Raw genomic sequence first — 6,020 nt, 5'->3', positions numbered from 1 at the left:
TTGTTTTTTTTTTTTTTTTCTCTCTCTTTTCCCCCTTTTTTTTTTTTTTTTTTAATTTTTTTAAGTTTTTTTTTTTTTTTTTTTTTCCCACTCCAAGCTTATCTTTCCGCTTTATTCGCAATGTTACTATTAAGTCTGGAAACCTCAGAAGCCTATCTATTCCAGTCTGGCTGCTGGGTCTTATTTGCCGTAGAAAGGTTTTATCCTTACGAAACTTTCTCCCATGGTTTTTTCCTAATATTTTTATGGTTTAGGTTTTTACATTTAAATTTTATTCCATCTGGAGTTTATTTTGGTGAGAAAGTATGAATTCGTCTTTATTTTTTTTCCAGACGCCCAGCCAGTTGCCTCATGCCGTTTATTGAATAACGCAGTCCTCCTCGCTGAGAAGTGTCTTCCGTGCGCGGAGCTCCCACGTCCCCCGGCCCTTCCATTCTTCTCTACCGGCTGCTCTAGCTTCGATCCCACGCCCCAGTATCTGTGTCGGCCGATCCCACGTTTCACGTCTGCCCGTTAACGGAGCCCCCTTAGTTTTGCTCCCTAGATATTTAGTCTCTCCTCTTGGATAAAATGGAGAACCATACAGTCACGCTCCAAAAATAGCTGCACTGCGATGTTCCCTGGGATCGCAGCGACTTTTCCGATATATTTTAGGACAGTTGACATTCGGAGAATCTTGAGTCCTGCTGACATGAACGAGCTGTATCTCTACTTAATCAGTCTCTTCTCGGCCCTTCGGAGGCGTTCCGTAAGTGCAAAGACGTGAACCTGGACGTTACTGACCAGATTTCTTCCTCCTGGCTGATGCCTTGATGAGCAGATTAACCGTCTCCATTAGAAAGCTTCTTATGCCACGGAACCAGCATAATGGCTATGTCGCTGGACTTCCATGTAGTCGACGGCGGTTCGAGTCCTGGACCCGGTGGCTTAAACTCACGCCGGGCGCGTGTGCATGCGTGCCCAAGATCCCGAGAGGAGAATGGAGGAGACGGGATTGTGGCGTGGCCATCCCCCCTGGGGGGTGATTTCTCGCTTTCTGTCGCTCTGTATCTCTCTGTCTTTCTGGTGAGGGCATGCACCCTATAGCAAAAACCTCTCAAAAAAAAAGAAAGCTTCTTATGCCATGTACCAGCGCTGCTGATCTTCGTTTATTTATTTTGTAGTGAGGTACTACACAACATTGTCTTACTGTCTACCGTAGTTGGTAGTTATGTTGGTCTCTCCAACTAAAAGACAACAATCTTCTCACCGCCCAGATCTCTGTTTCAGAGAGATGATTCTGTGAGGAAAGCCCGAGGCGGGTGGGGTCAGAGTGCAGCCCGTACTCTGGATGACCCCGCATATAAAGTGTGTTTTGTTTCTTGTAATCTGTGTCGGGACTACACACTTTCAGGCTAATTGATGAGAATCAAAAGTATTGTCTTTTTTTTTTTAATTGTTTAATTTTATTCATTATTATTATTTTAAAATTTTGCTATAAAACACGTGCGCTCACCAGAGAGAGATGGAGCAAAAGAGAGGAAAGAAGACAGCAAGCCACCAGGTCCAGGACTCAAACCATTGTTGGCCATGTGGACATCCAGGGCCTTAACTACCACGCCACCTGCTGGCCCAAAAAGTGTTGTCTTTTGATTGGATGATGTGATCAAATGAATCTTGAATCCCCGGAGATATAATATTACCGTTGCTTTCTCTCTGGCACGGTGTTCTAAGAAATCAGCCAGTGTGGGTGGAGGACGCTCACAACACAGACCACTGGAATAGCATTGCTGCATGCTGGTCACCGTCGTAGGTCCTGTACTAATGTCTCATACTCAATATGCAAGGCATTTCTTTGAGGTAGATACCTTTTTTTTTTTTTTTTTAAAGAGAGGTTTTCGCTATAGGGCATGTGCACTCACCAGAGAAACAGAGACAGAAAGTGAGAAATCACCCCCCAAGGGGACGGCCATGCCGCAATCCCTTCTCCTCCATTCTCCTCTCAGGATCTTGGGCATGCACGTACCTATGCCCGGGGTGAGTTTAAGCCACTGGGTCCGGGACTCGAACTGTGATCAACTACATGGAAGTCCCATGATATAACCGTTATGCCAGATGCTGGTTATGAGATAGATACCATTATTACCCCCATTTTACAGATGAAGGAACGGAGGCATGGAATGGTAGGTGACTTACCTGGGGTCATACAGCTTTTAGATGGAAGAGCCATGCCTTAAGCCCAATGATTCCCAGGTCCATGCAGTAGCCATTACAGTAAAATGGATTAACTCAGGAGAAACCTGCCTTTCACTCCAAACTCAGAATAGCCTCTGAATCCCAAGCCCAAATTCATCGGAGTTTGCCTTCTTGCATCTTGTTTCAAGAGGTCAGGGACTCGCTTTCCAGACAGCCCCACGGTCCTGGGCAGCAGGGCAGACCAGTGCATTCTGGGAGGGAGAGGAGTGACAGGCAGTGAGCAGAGCTGAGCCATCTGACCAGTCCCTGGAAGAGCTCTGATTTCAAACTCCAGATCTCTTCTGGATGGAGCTCTCCTTTTTTTTTTTCTTTTTTTTTTTTTTTTTGGAGAATTTTTCACTATAGGGCACGTGCGCTCACCAGACAGACAGACAGAGACAGAGAGACAGAAAGCGAGAAATCACCCCCCAGGGGGGATGACCACGCCACAATCCCTTCTCCTCCATTCTCCTCTCAGGAACTTGGGCACACACGCACACGCACCCAGCGTGAGTTTAAGCCACCGGGTCCAGGACTTGAACTGCAGTAGACTACATGGGAGTTCAGCAACATAGCCATTATGCCAACTGCTGGTCCCAATTCTCTAACATTTTAAAAAAATGCTATGAAGGTGACTAAAAATGTAAAAAACGATCATTTCATGTGGATGTCAAATCTAGTAAGAGGCCCGCCGTGGCGGCTCAGAGGCAACGCCAAGCCCTGAGATGCTGAAGACAGTACAGAGGTCCTGGGTTCATGTCTCAAGGGCTCCATTTACATGTGTGGCACACATGTGCTTGCCATCCCGGCTGCCGAGGTGGGGGTGGGCTGCAGCGCGGGGACCCTGCTGGGGCGCCTCTCTCTCTCTCTGTCTCTCTCTCTCAACAGATGAATTAACCTGAAGACAAATCCCCGTAGTAAGAGACGGCCGTTAGACAGGCTGCTCACCAGGCGAGCTGTCCATGGGCTGGGGTAAAGATGGGGATCGCCCCTCAGTGGCTTGGACTCAGGTTCTCGACATGCCCTTCATGACCCTGCCTCTTCTGTCTCCCAGCCTCCCATAGCTTTCCAGCCCATCCCCTAAGATCCTCCCCCCACTCTCTGTCCTCCCATTGGCCTGGACTTCCCTTACTCCATAGCCTTTGCTCATCTAGACCATGATCCTTACTTTTGTTACTGCCCTTGGTTAACGCCTACTTATGTGACAGAACAGAGGGAGAACATTGCCTCTTCCAGAAAGTCTTCTCAGATTTTCCCACTTAGCTCTTTATTTCATGCTTCACAGACTCAAGCTCCTCCTCAGCACTTTCCTCAGTTTATAAGTCTCACCTTTCAGTGCAGGCTCCCTCACTAGGAAGAGGAGCACTGGGTGCATGTTTCTCCCCATGTCTCAGCCCCCCCCCCCCTCTGTCTTAGCTCAGAGCAGGCACTGAGTAGGAACGAGGTAACCGGCCAGGAATGAATCATGCCTGCGGGCAACCTGGAGCTGCTCTGCTTTTGCCTGGGTGTCCTCAGAGGCGGGGGAGGGATGCAGCTCCACCCAGCACTACCTGCTCCTCTCTGGGAGAACCACGCTGCTCTCACCCTGCTGGACCCTCCGTCCCGGTCATCTGCTCTCCAGGTCTCCGCGCTCCGGCCGGAGCCAACGTGGCTGCCAGAGCTAGTGCCGAGGGCGGGAGAGCTCTGGGGCGGGGACGTGGCAGGCTCCTTGTTGGGATGCCGCGGGAGCGGCCCTGGTTGGCGTGCCATCAGGGAGCCGGGCCAGCTTGGCCCTGCTGGCCGGAGACACTGCCTGCCTCGGGGCTCCGGACTACCAGCAGCCCGGCCGGGTTGAGGTGCAGTTCCCACGCAGGATAACGCTGTTAGAACGAGGCCTCCGGCACCCGGCCTCCAGCCCTGCCTCAGGAAAGCACAAGCCAAGGCAGTGGGGAGAAGGTCCACAGCCCCAATGTTTGTAAATGAAGCTGTCTTCCCAGCCAAGCAGGACAAGATGCTGCTGCCCTCCCTGGGGCCGGGCCTTGGCACCAGGTGGCAGGCTGGAGGCCGAGAGGCTGAACTGTATGCTAAGGTGAGGCTGGCAAGGGACTGCATGAGGGGCCTGGAAAGCCGGGTGCTCGTTAGGAAAGGCAGTTCTACGTCTGCCCAGGCAGACTGGGAGCCAGAGGTGGGCAGGGCCCATGTCGCACCATCTCTGGGCTCCGGCAGGGCCCGAGGCCAGTACGCAGCAGGACCTCGGTCGGTGTCCCCTAGAAGGCTGACCGACTAGCTGCCGGGCTGACTCCAGCTGCCGAGCCAATCAGACTTAGCACCTGCACAGCCTTGGCCGGGCCGCCTAGTGGCCCCGTGCCTCAGTGGCGTCATCCACGTGACGGGGATGACAGAGGGCATTGCAGGCTGCTGGGGTTCGAGAGGTCTGCGTGTGCCACCGTCGTCCTGTGCTCGGCCCAGCGCTGACTCTTGGCAGATCACTCGCGCTCAATAGAGCCTCAGAGAGGGCGGGCTGGCGAGGAGCTGGAGAAGCAGGCAGAATGGGGCCCTGCTGATGCGGAGCGCGTGCAGAGGACCGTGGGCGTGCGGAGCTCAGAGAGTGGAAGTGCGGAGGCAGGGGCCGGCAGGTGGGGCAGGGTGGAGGCGCTGGACTCCCTCGGGGTCGGCTGTGGTTTGAGTCCCAGACATGGAGGCTTGAGAAATCATGCCGGGCACATGTGCATGCGTGCCAAGATCCTGGGAGGAAAACGGAGGAGAAAGGATTGCCCTGTGGACATACCCTGGGGGTGATTTCTCACTTTCCCTCTCACTGTCTCTCTGTGTCTCTCTAGTGAGCATACACGCCCTATGGCAAAAACCTACATACATACATACATACATACATACACGAAAGGTGCGAAGTCGGGCCCAGAGAGCCACAGCCGAGGTCACAATCAGAACACGTTTTATAGACGCCGGCTCCGAGCCGAGGGCAGATCTGGAGCCTGGCGGCCCGTCGGTCCTTCTTTTCTGTAAAGTTCTTTATAAATAGACGTGTACATGGGGCATGGGAGTGCAGGGGCCTGAGTCAGAGGCAGTGCCGAGTGGTGGTCAGCTCTGGGCGCAGGGGTCTGACAGTCCAGATTCCAGTCTCAGCGCTGGGCCAGCCGGCATGGTGGGTAAGGCAGTTGGAGAGGAGATGGCGGCCTGCCCAGGCCCCACGCGGACGCTGTCTCGCTTTCTTTTTCTCTCTCTCTTTCTCGTCTCCCTGCCGTAGCAGGTTATCCGTCCTCTCTGCCTGGCTTTTCTTATCTGTCAAGCGTGTGTGAGGGGCGGCGCTGTCTGGGGAGGTGGTAGGAACTGTGAGGTCATACGTATCGATACCCAGAGCACTGCTGTGCCTTATTATTAGAAAAAACTTTTGGGGGGTGTTTGCTTGAAGAGAGGCAACAGGGCATGACGGGAAGTGGACAGAACTGGGTTCCAGATCTGAGTTCAAATCCAGTCTCCTCCCTCACCCAGCTGTGCGGTCTGGGACACTGGGCCCCTCTGAGCCTGCCCAGTGAGGGGGCGTGATGAGGAAGATGGCGGTGGTGGCCGTGGCGGCGAGAACAACTGCATTCCGCAGGCGGCCGTTCCGCATCATCCCCATCTGCTCAGACTCTCCTCGGGCGAGATCTCTTCTGTCGGGAGAACCTGGCTAAAGGCTGGGGTTCAAGGACCCTGCCCTTACTGAAGGGGGAGGCCAGCCCAGAGCCAGGCACCTCATGGAGGAAAACAGAAGGACTCCTCTTGGGGCTTTTTTTTTTTTTTTTTTTTTTGGAGGGGGTTTCTATGTT

Source organism: Tupaia chinensis, unplaced genomic scaffold (genome assembly GCF_000334495.1).
Source record: "Tupaia chinensis unplaced genomic scaffold, TupChi_1.0 Scaffold000561_1, whole genome shotgun sequence".
NCBI classification, from domain to species: domain Eukaryota; kingdom Metazoa; phylum Chordata; class Mammalia; order Scandentia; family Tupaiidae; genus Tupaia; species Tupaia belangeri.
The sequence above is the reverse complement of the archived record's forward strand: the minus strand, read 5'-3'. Positions refer to the sequence as shown.